Source organism: Malaclemys terrapin, chromosome 8 (genome assembly GCF_027887155.1).
Source record: "Malaclemys terrapin pileata isolate rMalTer1 chromosome 8, rMalTer1.hap1, whole genome shotgun sequence".
Lineage (NCBI taxonomy): Eukaryota > Metazoa > Chordata > Testudines > Emydidae > Malaclemys > Malaclemys terrapin.
Window position 1 is genome coordinate 3,846,721 of NC_071512.1, and position 20,781 is coordinate 3,867,501.

General features: G+C 47.1%; 1 protein-coding gene across 3 annotated transcripts in view; it reads right to left on the minus strand.

The window, feature by feature from the left end:
• SGCD (sarcoglycan delta) overlaps positions 1–19,178 on the minus strand; it is a 503,319-nt gene extending 484,141 nt beyond the window's left edge. For 2 of the 3 annotated variants that reach the window (XM_054037343.1, XM_054037340.1), the window contains exon 1: positions 19,130–19,178. The gene's annotated coding sequence lies outside the window, so the exon portion shown is untranslated. Of the gene's footprint in view, positions 1–9,924; positions 10,281–19,129 lie in introns of those variants that run through there. The other variant, XM_054037341.1, reaches the window with a different exon arrangement.
• Between the last annotated feature and the right edge of the window lie 1,603 nt (positions 19,179–20,781).

Genomic DNA, 20,781 nt, shown 5'->3' on the forward strand with positions numbered 1-20,781 from the left:
AATCAAGACAAATCCCCAGCATACACAGGGCCACAGCACAGTGTTAACAGTACAATTAAAAAAACACTGACAGTGATATTTTCAAAAGAATAACCACAATGCACTGTGTGGATGATGTGTCCTCCATAAATGGACTGGCAAAACAGCGCATTGTAATTTCACACCCTAAAGTTTATTCTAGACTGACAATACCAGGTGCTAAGAACTCGTCACTGTACAGCGCGCTGCTCCCATTTTCAGACTGCCCAATCTGACACACCCCATCGCCTCCAGGGGCAGAGAGAGAGCCACCAACATGAATGCAATGCATCAAAGGTGCACATTTCAAAACCTTCACATTGTTAGCGGAACTGACATGGCTTATTGTTAGTGCTCAGCTGACGATCCATGCCATAGTGCTTTGAGGTTGCATCAAAGGGAAGCAGGGAAGCAGCAAAGTGTACAAAATTTAGATACACTTCCACCGTCTCTAAGCTTCCTTGAAACACCATTGCATAGCCTGGAGGAGGTGTGTCTGAAAAGGCAGCGGTACTCTGAGTAATACAGAAGCAATCTTTTTCATCTTCTCATCAAATATTCTAAAAAGCCACCACAAAACTCTGCTTTATAAATGTGCTGGAATTCCTGAGCTCTATGAGATCTCGCCGTGACAGATCTTGCAGTCGCATGCAATATCTTTGGGGACCATATTGTATTAAATCTATGAATGGTTTACATAGGATTGTGTTCTACTCCATGGGAGAGGGTTACTACAGCCCCTGTAGGAATGAAAAAACTGTGGGTGGTGATTAAGGTGAATCACTGCGACTAAACAACTCTAGAGAGGTACTGCCACCGGAATGATTCGGGTATATTGGTTCAAGCTGGGTTTTCCAGAGACTAGGAGGCAACGAAAGGGCTTTTGGTGAGGTTGAACCTGAACTGACTCATGGCCTGCTTTCCGATCCAGCAAACAGACAGGACCTTCTGCCCAAGGTGAGGCCCCAGCCCTAGCCTAAAGGACGGAATGATTTTGACTATTTCCCCATAAGACTGATGGATGACCTCTGGTAAGGAACTTGCGTGTAGGAACTTTTATTGTTTGTATATGTTTTATCGGTAATGCTTTTGCCTTAAGAATAAATGTGCTTGCTTAGAAAGAGTTATGTGGTAACTTGTAGCTGCTGGCAGTATACTGTTCGTAGCCCTTGGAGAGGAAGCAAAGGCACTGGCCTTTGGGCAGACTGGCTTGCAGGGGATATATTATAGTGTAAGGCACAGAGCTGTGTAGCCTTAAAACCCCTAGGTCAGAAGGGAGTGGGACAAGGGTCCCTACCCAGAAACAGGTGATAGCAGGGACCTGAGACCTGACTGGGAACTTCTGTAGTGGCCCACAGAAGGGAGGATACAGGTGCAGTAATTCCAACTGTGATACTTGCAACATGAGATTCACAAACACTGACATACGTACAGGAAACTTGCAATGTTCACGCATGATTTGCTGATTAGATGGGATGTGTCACTGAGATTTTTCCACGGTTTTCTTATTATTCAGGGATCAGATATTCTGCTCTCTGGTCTAGCATCAGTGTTTGGGAAAAGGTAATGACCCTCAATGCTTTAAATTCACTGAGAAGCAGGATCCTCACCTTTCAGAGGAAATAAATCATTGGCTTCCAGCTCGCTCTACCAAAACTCAATGAAATTATGTCAGAAACCAAGAGAGAAAAAGTCAAGACTGACACCAGGACTGTGATTTTGAGCCTGATCCAGTTTAGTCAATTGAATTATTTCAACTGATTACTACTAGGGGCTGACCCAGGCCCACCAAGGTTTCATATCTTAAGATCTGCCAGAGCTAGAAACAAAGGGCCAAATTCTTTGCTGGTGTAAACTGGTGCAGCCCCATTGCATAGCATTGCACCAGTTTATTTATTTATTTAGTCCTGTTGGTATCCAGGGAGTGGATACCAACAGGACTAAAAACTAAACAGGATAATGTGTCCTTTGAAAGGACCTCCCCCGAGCCTAAGGGGAGAATTCACAGGTCCGTGATACCAAATAAATACGGGGGACAACTAATGAAAAAAACAGGAATGGGAGTGAGGTCATAGGGCTAAACAAAGGGGACACAGAGCAGAGAACCCGGACAGCGCCCACTGCTCCTCGAAGGCGTCAAGGGAGCCAGCGGACGCCGCCCTGAGGAACTCCGCCCAGATGCGTGAACGGACAGAGGAGCGGAAATAGGCCCCACAGTCGCAGGAAATCCTGTCGGTCAACCTCCTCTCCCTGGTTTTGTAGATGGCTAGTTTGGCCAGGGCTAAGAGGAGGTTGATAAGGAGATCCCGCGACTTTGTGGGGCCACGGATGGGGAGTGCATAGATGAACAGGTGAGCGGAAAAGTGCAACCAAAAACATAATAATATATCTAAGAGGAGTCGGAATAGGGGCTGCAATATGGCGCACTCTAGATAAATGTGTGCCAGGGTTTCCTTCGTGCCGCAAAAGGGGCAGGTGTTTGGGATAGGGGTAAACCGCGCCAAGTACACGCCCATGCTCACGGCCCCGTGAAGGAGCAGCCAACTGATATCCCCGGCGGGCCTTGGAACCAGGGTGGAGTACAGGCTGGCCCACCAGGGCTTCTCACCCTCGAGAGATGGCAGGAGGTCCTGCCACTTTGTGTCGGGGCGGGACGCGAGGGTGAGGAAGTGAAGGGTGTGGAGCACAAGCATGTATAGATGTTTCTTTGGCGTGGTCTGGAACAGAACCAGCTGCAGATCGTGCAGACGGCTCACAGTGAAAGGGCGGGGGGGGCCGGTTGGTCCACGGGGCAGGGGCCCGAATAAAAGGTCCACTGGGCCTGGGGTGGAAGGTGGGTGGGCGTGCCCTCTCGCAGGACCAGGTTGAGGTAGACCCGAGCAGCAGGCGGCAAAGCGGCCCTCACCTCCTGAAGTACGCGTTGGGGAGTGTGAGGTCTGGAGAGCCCCATGCGCCAAGCGAGCGTTAGGGGATCCAGCCAGTCTCCCCGGTCGTAATCCAGGAGGTCTCCGACTCTGGTGACTTCAGCCAAGACCAACCTCTGGCGCACCGAGGGGGACTCTGCCACCTGCACACGGAGCTGGGGGTTGTGTAGCAGGGGCTCCGCAAGGAGATCAGCCCTCACGGTGGCCACCACGCACCTGGTCGTTGAAAACAGCTTCCAGGTCCGGAGGCGGTCTTGGTAGAAGACCGGCAGACCGGAGAGGTCTCACGGAAGACCTCTCAGATGGAGATAAAGGAACTGCCGGTTGTATCGGAGCCCTCGGAAGCGGCGCGGGAAGGCGTGCGCCAGTACTCTCCACGCCCGGACTACCTGCACCAAAGAGGAGCCTCTGCACAGCCTGGAAGCGGAAGACACGGACCTGAGTGTGTAGGCACTTCAGGCCCTGCCCTCCCTCCTCCAGGGGCAGGTGGAGGACCCCTGGAGAGACCCAGTGCATTCCTGGCCAAAAGAACTCCAGGATCGATGTCTGGAGGTTGGCCAGGAAACCCGGGGCCGGGACCAGGGTGTTGAGCCGGTACCAGAGCATGGACAGGACTAGTTGATTGAGCACCAGTGCTCTCCCTCGAAGAGAGAGGCTCCGGAGTAGTCCTGTCCATTTCCGGAGCCGCTCCGTCACCCTGCCCTCTAAGCCGTGCCAGTTCTCTGGTGGAGATGGATGCGTGGCAGAAAGGTAAATGCTGAGATAGAGCAGCGGACCCGCGCTCCACCGGATGGCCTGAAGCACGGGTGGAAGGGAGCTCGCCTGCCACCCGTCCCCGACCACCAGGACAGAGCTCTTGACCCAGTTGACCCGGGTGGAGGAGGCTGCCGAGAAGATGGCCTGGCAAGCCTCCACCCGCACCAAGTCGCCCGGGTCCTGGACCACGAGGAGCACATCGTCGGCATATGCCGACAGGACCAGCCACAGCTCCGGCTCTCAGAGTACCAACCCTGTCAACCTCCGACGGAGGAGACAGAGGAAGAGCTCGATTGCCAGAGCGTACCGCTGACCCGAGAGGGGACACCCTTGCCGTACTCCTCGCCCGAAGCTGACCGGCTCGGTCCGGGTCCAGTTGAGCCTGACCAAACACTCTGCGGAAGCGTACAGCACCTGGAGAAAACCCACAAACTGGGATCCGAAGCCGATCTAGGCAGAATATATACTAGGCAGAAACTTTTGCCCAAATACTTCATCCTATTTGGAAGCTGAGATTCACACTGCTTCCTAAAACATCAGGCCATTATTAGTGCCTGGGATTTATTATCATGATTTTTTGCATTAGTCCCAAATTGAGCAAATCGCAAACTTTAGATCAGATTAATTTTAAATCCCTGATAAAGTGTCATATAGTTAAAACTTATAGTCCTGTCTAAAAAACCCTGAAAAATATCAAACTTAAAATAGCCTTTACTGCATAAACATTTACCATTAAATTTTCAAACAAGAGCAGACATTTTCAGAACCACCTATCCCATCTGAATCAGTGACAGGGAGACAGGTTATTAGCTGCATATAGTTTTGAAAAGCTATGGGGTTAAATGCCAAAAGTTGCTGTGTATTCATTCTGAATACAAATATTCAACCACTTTCAATTACCTTGTAAATCAAAGTTTGTCAAACAATGCCTCAAGTAATATGGTGTCAGAGCCTTCTAGTGAAGCATCAGTTTAGCCTGTCAATTAGTGTTTTGCCATTTAAGAATTTCTTAATGCTTAACTCGGGCCTACTTGGACTTCTTGCTCTTTCAGGTTTTAGTTGCTCATGGTCCACAATGTAAGAGGGCTGAAACAGAAACGCACTTCCTCCGGCCATCAAAGACAAATTAATTCAGATGGTGGTGATAACACAAAAGCTTTTAGGCAAAGATATTTCCCATTTCAAGTGTATCTACTGGATTTAAAGAAATCAGATGAAGGAGCCTGAACTTCTCACACCTGAAATAAAGTACTCCTAGGGAAATTCTGCACCCCCGTGCATGCGTAGAATTCATGTCCCCACTCATATTTCTTTGCTTCCCCGCAGAAAATGACAAGGAAGCAAAGGGAGGGAGGGGGAGCTGGGGACGCATATGGGTGTTGTTTGCGGGAGCACTGCCCCCAAAACAAAGGCAAGACATAGGGATCACACAAAATCACATACCACTGCCTCCCGTGCCCCCCTCTCCCCCCGCATTTCTGTGAGCGCAAGGCATAGGGACCACACAGGATCACATATCACTGCCTCCCCACCCCCGCATTTCTGTGGGCGCAAAGCCGCCCAGCTGAAGGAGGGTCTGCAGCTGGACACCACCTCCTGGGTCCTAGCGCCAGACGTCCTACCCTCCTGTGTGCTGACAGTCCTCCTGTTTTCTGTACAACAGTGAGTGCCCATGGTGGGGCAGGGCAAGACGGGGCAGAGGAAATGGGGAAAAGGGGGGGGTTGGAAGATGCAGTGGGATAGGGCAGGGGGAGGGGGATATAAGAGTGAGGGGAGGGAGATAGGGGCAGGAGACAGTGGGGAAGGGGATGGGATGGGAAAGAGAAGGGGATTGGGGAATTGGGAGCCTGGCACGCGGCATCCACACGGAAGCAGCAGCGGGGGCTCCCCCATTAAGCAGGCCCATTGAACCCCCACCATGATGAGCCCCACCCCAACGAGCCCCTGGCACCCAGACCCCCACCCCACCAAGCCCCAACCAGCTACACCTGAACCCTCATGTCAAATGCCGTACACCTAGATTCCCCTGCTGAGTCCCGACCACCTTCATCTGGACCCCCCGTGCAGAGTTCACTTGCCCCTGCACCCGGAATTCCCCAATATGCCCCTGTATTTATTGACAAATAAAATGTGCAGAATTTTAAAATAGTGCACACAGAATTTTAATTTCTTCGGCACAGAATTCCCTCAGGAGTAATAAAGGCAGAAGTAGATGGTTTGAAAAGTACTCTTCCCCTAAAAAGCTTCAATGCCAGATATGTGCCCCAGAGGTTTTATCAATGCACATTAGTCCCTAATATACTTCTTCCAAAGTCATCAAAACAGTTCAATGAAATATCAGTTCCTTCTCAGATTAGCCCAGCATAGAGTTACCATTTACCGGTAGCAAAGAATGCATTAGGATTTCAAAGAAAAATTACAAGAAAGACAACAAAATAACCGTATAAAGCATATAACAATCTTTCAGTTAAGGAAGTGTTATACTGATTTTTAAGGGCAACTAGACTAGTTTTTATTTAGTTATAATTGGGTTTTGTTGACGCACAGAGAACATCTGGAGATGTATTAGCTCACAAGAAAGAGAGGACAAGGTCCCATCACATACTATAGATATATAAAGGCATCTCCATATACAGAACCTTCCTCTTTCTGAGGGTCAGGCACAACCCATCTGTGCCACTGCGTACAATATGCTCTTTATCTCTCTCCATCAAGCACCTTTTGCACCCCCTTTATAACGCATGTGTATTGTATCAACGTACATCATGGTCACTCGTGCACTATAGGTATGTTATAAGGAAAGCAAACATCGTATAACTGTAAACATCTGAACCGGAGACACTGGTTGCCCGAAAGCTTGTAGGATTTCTTTCTTGCTCTATTCTGAGGTATTGAGATTTTCTAAATCACCAAGGGAACGTACATGCTTGCATCCCTGTAGCAGAGCAGACTCACTCCTCCCTCCCCTGGAGCCCCACAAAACGCTGGGAGACCGTCTTCTAGCACAACACCTTGTGCAATTTGTTTACAGTGTTCTTTTCCACTGCCTTTATACACTATGTAGCCTCATCCCAACAGTAACACGGAGCCCTCCGCTCCTAAGGCAAGGAGGGGAGCGCTCTCTCATGGCTCTGGCTCTAAAAGCCAACTTCCCTCTCACTCCTTTGCGCTGCCTTCCTCTGTCCTTTGTACCATTTGGGCTAATGAGTTAATTAGCCTTTTAATTCTCTCCAGCCCATCCCCATCTATCAACTGGGCACAATTCTCATAGTCAGGTGTGCTGTAGGGCAACCATTCGGAGTTGCAGTGATCAGAGCACTGGTTCAGGTGCAGCTGCTCACCACGGTCACATTCCCCGTGAAAGCCAGGGAACCTAACTCCTCTTTGGGCCTTTGACAAATCTCCCCCCATTTTATCAGCTCTATACATTGTTTGTAACACTGAGTGTTGGCAAAACAAGAAAATTGTCATGGTAACTTTTTTTCCCCAAAAACATTTTTTTTTTTTTGCAAAGAAAGTCTTTGCAGATAACAGAGAAATTAATAACAGTTGCAAATAGAATACATTAATACTATACAATCTATGATTCTTAAGACCGGACAGTAAAAATTACCGGAAGCTACAAATAGCAAGTGTGAATAAAGTCAAACTCTTCTTTATATTCCACTGTGAGAACTTTTAAGAACTTAAGACAAAGCCCATTTTCCAACGGCAAAACAGAATATTGTAACATCTGTATCTGCTCTAATTAAAGAGATTAGAAATGAAGCTGTTTTTATAATGTACTGCTGACAGATGAGACTCCTTTACTACACCCAATCTTGATTGTACTGAGCCAAAATGACACCTCTTATCTCTCTCAAGTCACTATCATTTTGTCTCTACTAACACTCAAAATAAAAGCTCTTTCTAAGCAAGGCGGCTAGAAATATGGGCCCAGATACTCATTGGTGTAAAGCAGGTAGCGCCATTGAAGTTAATGGAGCTATACCAGTTTACACCAACTGACTATATAGGGTCCTTTACAGAACATGCTCCTGGAGTGCAGGTCATGTGAGCAGATTTCTATGCTTACCTGTATGATATCACAGAACAGGCATGCCTGCTAGCATGCGTATCTAGTTCAGAAAGCTGTTTGTGGCTGACCTACGCGGCCCAAATATGGCTCAGAATTGCTCGTTTTTCTTTTCAATGAGACACCACGTAGGTGCTGATTTAGTGGTTCATTTATCAACCTTGCCCAATACTAAGCAATTGCATTTGGTTTAATCTGGACAACTGAATTTGAACCCTTCCCCTTCCCCCCCCCCACACCCCGGCTCTCCAAACAAATCTGAGATACCATCATGTGAATGGGTGTGTTTTCAACAGCTGACTTAATAGAAGACAACTGACTCAAGGGAGTTAGGGGCTGCACAACCACATGATTATAGTATTTGAGCTTTTTTACCTTTTAGATCTTGAATTTACAAATGAAATTAAAATAAAGGCACTTCAATAGTCATTCTTATTGCTACAGATTCAAGAGTATCTGCTAGAATAACCGTTGCACTTTCAGAAAAGTCACCAAAAAATTATTAAGTGTCATATCAATGCCACCAACAAGCTCCTGAAATTCTGTGGTTCATGATTCAAAGTCCATTATTCTCCCTATTGGATACATTTGTGCGATACAAGGAAAAAACACACATTACATTTATAAGACACCAATCTGCAATCTTCTCTTGTGCCATCTAAATGGCGTCTCAGCAGCTCTGAAGTTCATGTCATCCTTGCAAAAACAATTAAAGTGATTCAACGGGGAGTTTGCTGTTCGCATCACACCATCAGGACAATGACATCTGGACAGCACACAGCCTAGAACAAGTCAATCGGAAGGGAAAGCACACATCTCCTTGTCCATTCAAGATACTACATAAAAGCAGTGGCAGGTGTCAGTCAAGAACCCTTTCCCCCGCACTGCCGCCGAGGAACGCAGAATGATCAGTTGCCAACACATCACCTGTTGGTCACTGCCAAGCCAATCAGAACCATTGCTTCATCCTTCCAAAAGCTGTGCAGTGGCTGGAATAACCAGAGCCATGCGTCCCTTGCTGTGTGCCAAGGTACAAGAGTTTTCCCAATGACAGTGACTTCAGCCCCACCCCTGACTCATTTCACCTGCTGCTCCTCCACTGCCAACTCTCTCTCTCTCTGACTGACACTCACACACACACTTTTAATATTCAGCCGGCATGACCTGCCTCTAATAAGTGCCATTCTGCAGTCTACTTCTCTCCTGCACTGTCTCCACTGATCACTAGCAAAGTACACCCTATGCTCTAGTGTCTCTCAACCTTTCCAGGCTGCCGTCCCCCTTTCAGGAGTCTGATTTGTCTTGCATGCCCCCAAGATTCACCTCATTTAAAAAACGACTTGCTTACAAAATCTGACCTAAAAATACAAAAGTGTCACCGCCACACCCGTACCGAACAATTGCTGACTTTCTCATCTTTACCACAGAATTATAAAATAAATCAGTATCAATATTTGTATTTGCATGTCAGTGTATAGCATACAGAGCAGGAGAAACAAGTCATTGTCTGTATGAAATTTTAGTTTGCCCTGACTTCACTCCTGCTTTTCATGGAGCCTGTTGTAAAGCCAGGCAGATACCTAGCTGAGTGGCTGTCCCCGCTGGAAGCTCTCTGGGGGTACCTGTACCCCTGCTCCAGACCTGTTAGGGCACAGACCCACCTGGGCTATCTCTAAGGGTCTGCCAGGGGATGCAGGCTGCCTGGCAAGCCAGCCCAGGGCTGCTACCCCGGGAAAGCCAGGCTGAGATTTGCTGGGGGGCAGCGCACTTTGCTCTGTCGCCACGCCAAGGGATGCCGAGCTAGGGTGACCAGATGTCCCATTTTTATAGGGACCCCTGATTTTGGGGTCTTTTTCTTGTATCGGCTCCTATTACCCCCCACCTCCGCCCGGATTTTTCACACTTGCTGTCTGGTCACCCTATGCCGAGCCCACCCTCCGAGAGCCACTAGCCTCCCTCCACGCAGCACCCCCGGGCGCTGCAGCGGCTCCCCGCGGAAGCCTGGGAGGGAGGCTGCAACGCTAACGCCGGGCGGGCAAAAACTTCCGAAAGTGTCCAGGCAAGGCGGCGGGCTGGGACGGGAACGGGGGGCGCCCGGCCAGGCAGCGCTCGCTTGCCCGAGGGACCCAGGGCGCTCGGCGCGGTACTCACCCCGGGGGCCGGTCCCCGCTCGGCGGGCAGCCCAGGCTCACGAGCTCCGGCCGGCGACCGCAGCTAATTCCATGGGGAAGGCGCCAGAGAGACGAAGCCAGCCCCGTTAGGAGATCATGCCTGGGGCAGCACGGGGGCGAGCTCTCCTCCCGGGGCCCCGAGCCGCGAGCAGGGGCAGGTGCCTATAGCCCGAGCATCCTCCCCGGAGCGTCCATGCAGCCGGCGCCTACATGCATTCAGGCCGGGGGCAGCGGGGCTTTGCCTGGCAGGCGCGCTCGCTCGGGGGGGCACGCATGGGGCGTGGGGGGGGGTCCCGCTCTCTCCCGGTCCCTGAGCCCCCTCTCGCTGCCGGGGTCCCCCTCCTCTCTGCCCGCCTGGGCCGGTGGCGCTCACTCCCGGTGCTGGCTGGCCGGGCTCCTGGCAAACACTGGGAGGGAAGGCGCTAGGCTGGCTGCAAACAGCAGCAGCGCCCACGTGCCGGCTCCTGCTGCGTGTGTGTGTGTGTGTGTGTGTGTGTGTGTGTGTGTGTGTGAGAGAGACAACTGGGGGGGGGGGGCAGGAGTCTCCCCCCGCAGCTCCAGGAATCCGGGGTTGCACAGATCTTTGCAAATCTTGCCAACTGAGGGGAGGGTGGAGCCGCTGGCGCTGCCTGGCTCTAGCAAAAGGGGCTCCGTGCACTCAGCGTTTCCCAACGCCCACCCCTCCGCCTCACACACCCCCCAGGCTGGCGGGAGGGACCAGCCTTCCCCGGAGGCGAGTTGGGCTCCCCGTTCAAATCTCGCCCTGGGAGGTGCATTTCAAGCAAAGAGGCTCTGGCTGGGAGTCAGGCTGCCAGCTTCAGGAAGGAGACTGTAAAAGGTGATGGGCGGCTGGTTCTCCCTTGCAAATGGATAACGTGTTCTGGTGTGAACACCCCTGCTAGGAACCCTCCCCCCCGGGGGTTCCCTATTGGATCAAGCCTCAACTGTCCCTCCTAGTCAGAGGCACTCAAGAGGGAGGTCACAAGAAGAATTGTGCTCTAGAGGCTGGGGCCCTGGACTGAGGTTCAGACTTCTCAGTTCAGCCAGAGATTTCCCGTGTGATGCTGGGAAATTTACTTAATCTATCCTGTTCCTCTGCCCCCTTCCTGTAAAATGGGGGTAATATTTGCCAGAAGTGTTAGGGAGATAAAATCCATTAGCAATTAAGAGGCACTCAGTCTCAGCTACTACAGTAAAAAGAACAGGAGGACTTGTGGCACCTTAGAGACTAACACATTTATTAGAGCATAAGCTTTCGTGGGCTACAGCCCACTTCCATGAAAGCTTATGCTCTAATAAATTTGTTAGTCTCTAAGGTGCCACAAGTACTCCTGTTCTTTTTACGGATACAGACTAACACAGCTGCTACTCTGAAACCAGCTACTACAGTGCTAGCCATGTAAGTACCAAATAGCAAAGCTGACAACACTGGCCTTTAAATTTTAATATTTGGGGGTGGGGGACAGGTGGAAACATTGATTTCCACCTAAAGGAAAGTCAGCAATTTTCCACTAGATGCAAAAATCTTGTTTTCTACTAGCTAAAAGTTGGTGCATTTCCTAAGGCAATAGAAAGTGTGTATTACTTTAGCTCCAAACATTTAAATACTGTGCAAAACACACTAAAGAATTATTTTATTTGCCAAGAGATTTTAATCTTATATCCACAGTCAAAGTGTAAACTCTCCTCTCATTTTCTCCTCGGAGAAATATTAACTCTAAAGCCTAGGCTCCAATACAACCCAGGAGTCCTCATTCCAGTGCAAGTCAGTGAAAGTTTTGCCTCACCCAGGACTCTGGGATCAGTACCGCAGCTGAAGCCACTTCAATGTTATTACACAGGGAAAATGTAAGAAACAAAATGCTCAGCTGAAGACATGACACTTTTTAGATCATCTTTATACTTCCCCTCCCCGCCAAGAGAGGAAGGTTTGTTTGTTTTGAGGAGTGGGAGCTTGCAACAAAAAAGGATACACAAATAAAAGGGATTGCTTCACCTCTCCATTTAATGCAGCAAACAGCTGCCATGATAACTGGGAGACAGAGACATCCATTTGGGGCATAGAAATTGCACCTTACAAATGTTGATCAGGAAGTCTTAGGGGAACTTTGGTTTTGATTTTGATTTAAATGCTGCCCTCACTCTCACAAAATGGAGACCAAAGGATGAAGGGAAATTAAAGGGGGAAATCAACCTGATTAAACAAGTCCTCCTCTTTTCCTTTCCCAATATGCACAAGGTGAAGCCTAGTGGTATCCCTGGATGCAAATACTACAGCTGTTAGGATCTGGTCCAACTCCCCTTAAAATCAATAGGCGTCTTTCCTTTAATTTTGGTGGGAATTGTTTAGGAGCCTTGTGACATTTGGGGGACCACCCTGATCAGTAAAGGGTCCTGTCAGCACCTGCCCTGTAACTTTTTGTCACGGGCCTTATTGCCTCTCACCCTAGTTGAGTAATGCCTCTAATCCACTACATAGTGAGCCTAAATCCTTCATTCCTTGCACACCCAACATTCCTGTTGGCATCAATGAATGCTCTGATTTTGCAAGAAATGGAGGCTAAGGTCCTTTACCATTAATTCAGGCATGAATCCCCTGTTCTACTCCTAGGTCTACTCTAGAAGTTTGCTCAGCTTCATGGTAGTGTCACATACAGATTTGCCATGCAGAAATTTCTGGAGAATTCTGATATTTGCATACATATTTGCTGGTTCCTCCTCCCCTATGAGAGAAGGGGGGGGAGCATTTCTGCACAACACTAAAGGACCAATATTTTGGCTGGTATACTTTCACTAACCTCCATGAAGTTATGCCAGCAAAGAATTTAATCCTAGAGTTTTTGGATTTCCCTCTTAGTTGCTTTTGAGTTCTTCTCTCCTAGAAACTCATAACAAGTTGTTGTCCCTGCCTCTCGCTGATCATGCCACTAAACTCTGGATTTAGCAGGTTGGTTGGTTGTTGTTGTTTTTTTTTTATTCAAATTAGTTATTCAGAAATGCAATTGCTGCATGGAATGAGAGCAAATAAATGTCAATCCTGAGTGATGAAAAATCCTGACCCTCTGTACATGTTTAGTTTAAAAACGGTCTTAAATGTCACCAATTTTTCCAATGAGAAATAAAGGGGGAAACGAATGACTACAACAGGCAAGCTAAAATAAAAATGACAGGCATTTCCCAAACCCAGCAATCACGTCCCCTGAATGTGATACTCATCCAGTGGATCTGTGGGACTTAACCTCCATCCCAAACGTTGTGTGAGCCCCAGTCACATTTTAACTGTGCCATATAACCACATAAATGCCATGCAGCTGTATTAAACACTATTTACAGTTCTGGATCAGTGACAGCAGCTGGTGCTACCAACCCCAGGTGAGTCAAGGTCCTGGTTAACACAAACTGTTGTACTGTGATTGCCTAGTAAGATGTATTAGGATGTTAAATTGTCCTGCATTTGCTGCTGCTAAGCTACCAGCTAACCAAGGACAAGGTTTGGTGCAGAAGCAGAGGAAACATAGGGGCTGGCTTTCCAAACTAACCAAGAGATGCGACCTTTGCTGCTAAGAGATAACCTCCCTCTTTCCCCAGCCTTTGGAAGTGGACATTTGAGGAAAACTTCCCCTATAGCTATTTCAGTATTGCCAAACCCAAACACTCAGAAATCATGACTTAGGACCACAAAAAGAGTGTGCCAGGAGGGCACCCTCCCATTGACAATTACTTTACCTCCATGAGAGGCGGAAGTGTGTTGGTGAGAGCGCTTCTCCCATTGACATGGCACCAGTGTGGACGGTGCTTAGGTCAATGTCATTTATGTCGCTCGGGGGGTGTCTTTTTTACACCCCTAAGCAACATAAGTTACATTGACTTGAGCAGTAGTTTAGGCCAGCCCTGTGAAACAGATGTCCAGCTTAAATGAGAGTAACCCAGGAAATTACTGTACCCCATAAAGGTACACTACTTAAAGAAGAAAATGTGGGGAGTCCTTCCTGCCTTCCTCACTGTGTATAGATTTGGCTCCAGTGTTCTTACCATGAGTTGTCATGATCAGCAAACCAAATCAGAAAATTTGTCTCTATTCCAAACTTTTGCTTCCACTTCAGTGGTGCCATTCTAGGCCATTACGCCCCGCACACTATGGTCAAGAACATAATTCTCCCCATCTTTTTTCACGCCATCTTGGACCTATATTGCTTGCTTTAAATGGTTATTCAGACATCTCCGAGATAGTATTGATCTATGCGCTCAAGTGGAATTGATTATTCAGCATGCCACCATTAAAATATCCTCTCATTGCTTAAGCCTTGCTTCCACATACTGGAATGCTCTTTTGTCAACAGCTTGTAGTCAGAAATTGCAAGATTAAATCTGTGCTAAACAGGAACAGGTCAGGCCACATGGAAGTGCTTTGAATTAGATTTTGGGATCTAGCACAAAGCTGCAAGGGTTCGTATCTGAGTGTGTTTGTAGCAATTTGCTTCCACAAAGAGGAAAAAAAAAACAAATTAAATTGTCTTCTGTCATTTCCAGCTTGCTCAGCAGAGAAAGATGCATGTACATCAACTGTAGCCAGTTGAATTAAGCAATGTGGTTTATTGAAAGAAAGCAACTATTACACAGCAAAATTTAGAACAGGAGTACTTGTGGCACCTTAGAGACTAACAAATTTATTAGAGCATAAGCTTTCGTGGACTACAGCCCACTTCATCGGATGCATATAGAATGGAACATATATTGAGGAGATATATATACACACATACAGAGAGCATAAACAGGTGGGAGTTGTCTTACCAACTCTGAGAGGCCAATTAATTAAGAGAAAAAAAAAAAAAACTTTTGAAGTGATAATCAAGCTAGCCGAGTACAGACAGTTTGATAAGAAGTGTGAGAATACTTACAAGGGGAGATAGATTCAATGTTTGTAATGGCTCAGCCATTCCCAGTCCTTATTCAAACCGGAGTTGATTGTGTCTAGTTTGCATATCAATTCTAGCTCAGCAGTCTCTCTTTGGAGTCTGTTTTTGAAGTTTTTCTGTTGTAATATAGCCACCCGCAGGTCTGTCACTGAATGACCAGACAGGTTAAAGTGTTCTCCCACTGGTTTTTGAGTATTTTGATTCCTGATGTCAGATTTGTGTCCATTAATTCTTTTGCGTAGAGACTGTCCGGTTTGGCCAATGTACATGGCAGAGGGGCATTGCTGGCACATGATGGCATATATCACATTGCTAGATGTGCAGGTGAACGAGCCCCTGATGGTATGGCTGATGTGATTAGGTCCTATGATGATGTCACTTGAATAGATATGTGGACAGAGTTGGCATCGGGGTTTGTTACAAGGATAGGTTCCTGGGTTAGTGGTTTTGTTCAGTGATGTGTGGTTGCTGGTGAGTATTTGCTTTAGGTTGGGGGGTTGTCTGTAAGCGAGGACAGGTCTGTCTCCCAAGATCTGTGAGAGTAAAGGATCATCTTTCAGGATAGGTTGTAGATCTCTGATGATGCGCTGGAGAGGTTTTAGTTGGGGGCTGAAGGTGACAGCTAGTGGTGTTCTGTTATTTTCTTTGTTGGGCCTGTCTTGTAGGAGGTGACTTCTGGGTACTCGTCTGGCTCTGTCAATCTGTTTTTTCACTTCAGCAGGTGGGTATTGTAGTTTTAAGAATGCTTGATAGAGATCTTGTAGGTGCTTGTCTCTATCCGAGGGATTGGAGCAAATGCGGTTATATCTTAGAGCTTGGCTGTAGACAATGGATCGTGTGGTGTGTCCTGGATGGAAGCTGGAGGCATGTAGGTAAGTGTAGCGGTCAGTAGGTTTCCGGTATAGGGTGGTATTGATGTGACCATCGCTTATTAGCACAGTAGTGTCCAGGAAATGGACCGCTTGTGTGGATTGATCTAGGCTGAGGTTGATGGTGGGATGGAAATTATTGAAATCATGGTGAAATTCCTCAAGGGCTTCTTTTCCATGGGTCCAGATGATGAAGATGTCATCAATGTAGCGCAAGTAGAGTAGGGGCGTTAGGGGACGAGAGCTAAGGAAGCGTTGTTCTAAGTCAGCCATAAAAATGTTGGCATATTGTGGGGCCATGCGGGTACCCATAGCAGTGCCGCTGACTTGAAGGTATATATTGTCCCCAAATGTGAAATAGTTGACACAATCAACTCCGGTTTGAATAAGGACTGGGAATGGCTGAGCCATTACAAATATTGAATCTATCTCCCCTTGTAAGTATTCTCACACTTCTTATCAAACTGTCTGTACTCGGCTAGCTTGATTATCACTTCAAAAGTTTTTTTTCTCTTAATTAATTGGCCTCTCAGAGTTGGTAAGACAACTCCCACCTGTTTATGCTCTCTGTATGTGTGTATATATATCTCCTCAATATATGTTCCATTCTATATGCATCTGATGAAGTGGGCTGTAGTCCACGAAAGCTTATGCTCTAATAAATTTGTTAGTCTCTAAGGTGCCACAAGTACTCCTGTTCTTCTTTTTGCGGATACAGACTAACACGGCTGTTACTCTGAAACCAGCAAAATTTAGATTGGCAACCATAGCAGAAGCTCTACATTGCCAGCTGAGGTTTCCCTTTGTTTTACATCAACCCCTGGCACCTAACAAGGCAGTACTAAGCTTGTGATGCTCTTTTGGACTTCTAAGGATACAGTCACCCCTTCAATTCCCTTTCTTTTTCATACCTACTAATGCAGTGTGGTCCGTGGATAGTTCCCTCTAAGATGCGTGCCTGGGTGGTTGCACACAAGACAATAAAGGGCCATCCACCTAATTAGTGGAGCCGTGCAGAAGTGGCTCCACTAATTAGGTGCTTGTACCCTGGAGAAGATGCACATGTAAGGTGAGGTGGTGGCCTTGGGGGGGGAATAGGAGGTAGGTGGGAGGGGGCAGTGGGGTGAGAAGAGGGGGTGGGGGGAATTTGGGACGTGCAGGGCTGCGGTGGCCAGAGAAAGAGGCGACTTTCCTCAGCTCCAGGGCTGCAGCTGCTGGGGAGAGAGGACCCTCCTTCCCAGCCTCAGCTCTGAGGCTGCTGTGGTGGGGGAGAGACCCCCCTCCTTCCCAGACCCAGCTCGAGGGCTGCCGTGGCGAGGGAGAAAGGGAGAGACACCCCCCCCTCCTTCCCAGCCCCAGCTCGGGGGCTGCCATGGCAGGGGAGAGAGGGCACATCCATCACATTAGAAAGGTAAGACTACTGATATTAAAATATGAGTTGTGTGCTTTAATTTGTAGAACAAAAAACTATTAAGTTTTTTTTATATAGCGCTTTTATCCACAGCGCTTTACAATAGTTAGTTAACGGTACAAGCAACATTTGGAAAGATCAAGTGGTCCACCAAGACTCTCAGCAATTTTTGAGTGGTCTGCGAAAAAAAAAAGTTTGAGAACCACTGGCCTAGAGGTCCCAACCAAGATCAGGGCCCTGTTGTGCTGTGCACAGGTATATTCAGTAAAAGACAGCCTCTGCCCCAAAGAGCTTACAATCTAACCAGAAAGACTAGACACACAAAGGACTATTGTCCCCATTTTACAGACAGGGAATTGAGGCACAGAGAAATGAAGTCACTTGCCCAAAGTTATACAAGGAGTTTGTGGCAGAACCAGGAACTCAAGCCAGATCTCCTGAATCCCACCTCTGTACCATAAGTAACTACAAGACCTTCCTTTCTAGAAAACCCCCGTTGCTTGATGAGTAACAGGTGGTATATGACAGCGCATCCTAGGAACAGCCCAAGGAAGGCTGTGTGACTCAGTCACATTTCCTCCCCGGTCCCCTTTTCCTCTAGGGCCAGAGTAAGTTATTGCAACCCTTGAAAGGGCGCAGCTTATTTCCCTGCTCCGGCCAGCAAGTGGGTGGAGTGTAGCAGTGGGCGTGGTCAAGGCTCCACCCACTCTCCACTCCTCTCTGCCCCTCCTCATCCAGTTGCTCACAGGAGGATGTATCCAAAGATCAGGAGCTGCACTGTGCACCAGATCTGGATCCAAGTACACCAGGCAAGGGGGAAATATGAGGTGTCTTATTTCCCTGCTCAACCAAGTAAAAAAAAAAAAAAAATGCACAATTTAACCCTATGTTAGTTGGATTTCAGTCCTAGTCCCATTACGTCAATGACAGCTTTGCCATCAACGTCAATATGAACAGAAACTGGCTTTTTCTGTGTGTCAGAGCAAGGGTACAGCGCCACAAATCCATGTAATTCTTTTCGTTTCCATGGTTAGCTGTTTCTCTTTGTCTTCCTTTCTGCTAGAATTCACTGTTCTTACGTTTTTTTTGCTGGGAAGAGCATGTGAATGAGCGATCCATGTGCCCACACACACACACACTACCCAACTTCCTTTTTATAACCGCATTCTTTCCATTCTATATCTGTCTATACTTATTAATACATTGATACTGGCTTTTACAAAGCAGATTGAATGTTCACCTTTCTCTGCTTCTCCACACAACACACACAGTATTTCCTGAAATGTACAAGTCATAGAGTCTAAGGAACCACCAGCTCATCTACTCTGACCTGTATATCACAGGCCACCAACAGCAGCTGTATACTAAACCCAAACAACAAGTATTACAACCCACAAAAGTCTGAACTGTTATGTGCCACAGGGAGAGAAAGGGGCACTGATGCCTGAGGCCCCCACAATGGCAGGGAAATTATTAAGTGAGATATAGCCAGATAATCCTGACAAGTGACCTGCACACCATGCTGCAGAGAAAGGTGAAAAAACCCAAAGGTCACAAATCTCAGATGTACAAAGAATTCAGATCTTTGAGAGTCCACTATTATAAGTTTCCAGAAACTTTGTTTGCTGGTCCCTGTGTCATGGGGGTGTAAGTGCAAGAGATTTGTCTATCGTGCACAGCAGATTCGCATTCTGTGGCTGCTTGTGTATTTTTCAAACGCTCCCTGAAACAAGGCAAAACTGGGGCCTATTTCTAACCGAGGCACCTATTCCTCTGTTGTCTGTTTCAGCAGCAATTGCCCCTGAATTACACAGATTTCCATTAACTGATCATTCCACAAGCTGGTTTCATGAAGACAAACACAGACCTACTGTTTATAATTCCAAACTCACAGGCCTGTTCCAGTTAACATTTGCCCACCAGTTGCCAAGGCAAACTTCACAGATTTAAAAAAAAAATCAGATTAAAAAGATCATCTCTAGTCCTTACCTTTAGAAGCAGACTTCCTCTACAACTCTCAACTACTTTTACTTTGCTGGAAGTCAGCAAAGTATTTTTAGCTTGCCTCTGGGATGCCGTATATGGGGAGCAGCCCCTCCTTACTAGTACTAAGCTGCCTAACATAACAGCAGGACACCTGCTGTTCGTGAGTCATTTTGTGTGCTGCATGAAGTGTGTATATATAGGTCCAAAGAGTGGTTTAAAAAAAAATAAAAAAACAGAATGGCAACTGCTTATTTTACTCCACTTCCTCCGTACTGTTTAGATCTTCCTCTAATGTAACAATTTTCTAATAAAAAGTGAATCAGATCTATGCAAAAAATGAAAAAAGCCTGATTATATGTAAACAAACAGACAATAAAAAGACATATTCCCCTCTAAGCCTTACTCCAAGTACTTAGCTAGAAGAAATTTAGCAGTTGCACTTGATACTGATGGGCTGGGTTCCCTGGTGCATACAAGGAATATTCACTATTTGCAGATTATAGGGATCACTAATGTAATGCAAAGGGCTGTGTTAGTGGGAAGGCTCTTATCTATACCCCACACAAAGCTATGAATTTCAGAGTTAAGGGTTCTATTCCCAACCTTGACTACAGCTCACAGTAGATATAGTAGCATCTCCCATTCAGGGCCAACCTTAGGGCCAAGCAATACATTTGAGTGCTTGGATCCCTGAACTTTGAGGCTGGCCCGTCATTGAATAGGCCTGACTCCAATCCTGAGTGGAAAAATCCTACAGAATTCCACAGAAAATGTGAACCTTGCTGTAGGCTTTTCAACCATCCTACAGAAGTTAATAGAGAATCCTATGTTTCTAGAATTCTATAGGATGGTTCAAAAACACATATAGAAGGATATACATTTCCCATTACATTCCATAATTTTTTCAGAGATGTTTCTATAGAACCCTTTTCATCCCTACAAGACTATTCCATAAAGGACTATCCCTCTCCAGCTGTGGAACTAAGGGAGAGAGGAAGAAACTCTTTGTCAGTCCAGTTCCTTCCTAATTCCCCATCAATGAGTGGCAGGACTGGACAAGGGGGTATCTCCTGGCCAGATTTCCCCCCTCACTGCAGCTCAGGGCCCCATTCCTGCATAAAATTACATACATGTATTTATTTAAAGGTATAAAGATGCTAAAAAGGGTGCCTCTCCTCCTCCATATACTCTAGCCAACCTTGACATAACTTAGATTGGATGTTTTTTCTCAAGAGTGGATGTAACAAAATCTGCTCTAGGAATTATTCTGGGGAAGTTCTCTGGCCCGTGTTATACAGGAGGTCAGATTAGATGGTCACAATGGTCCCTTCTGGCCTTGGAATCTATTAATCTAGAAACGCATCTCAAGTGCAGTTTAAAATAAACCACCACAAATCCCCCTTCCCATCCCAAAAGGACATTCCCCTCGTTTCGAACGCATGGGACAAAAGAAGAACCTCACCATGTGCCCTGAATATCATCAGATTTGGGCTATTATGGACCAAGGAAGGACAAGAACTCCACAGCAGTGAGGCCTGGCTAGCAACCAGCGCTCATTTATGCCCACAGGGTTTCAGTTTAAGTTGGTCCCATTTGTGGCCTGATCCCAGCTGTGGCCTGTTATCGCAAGAGGTGGCATCTCAGGCAGAGAGGTC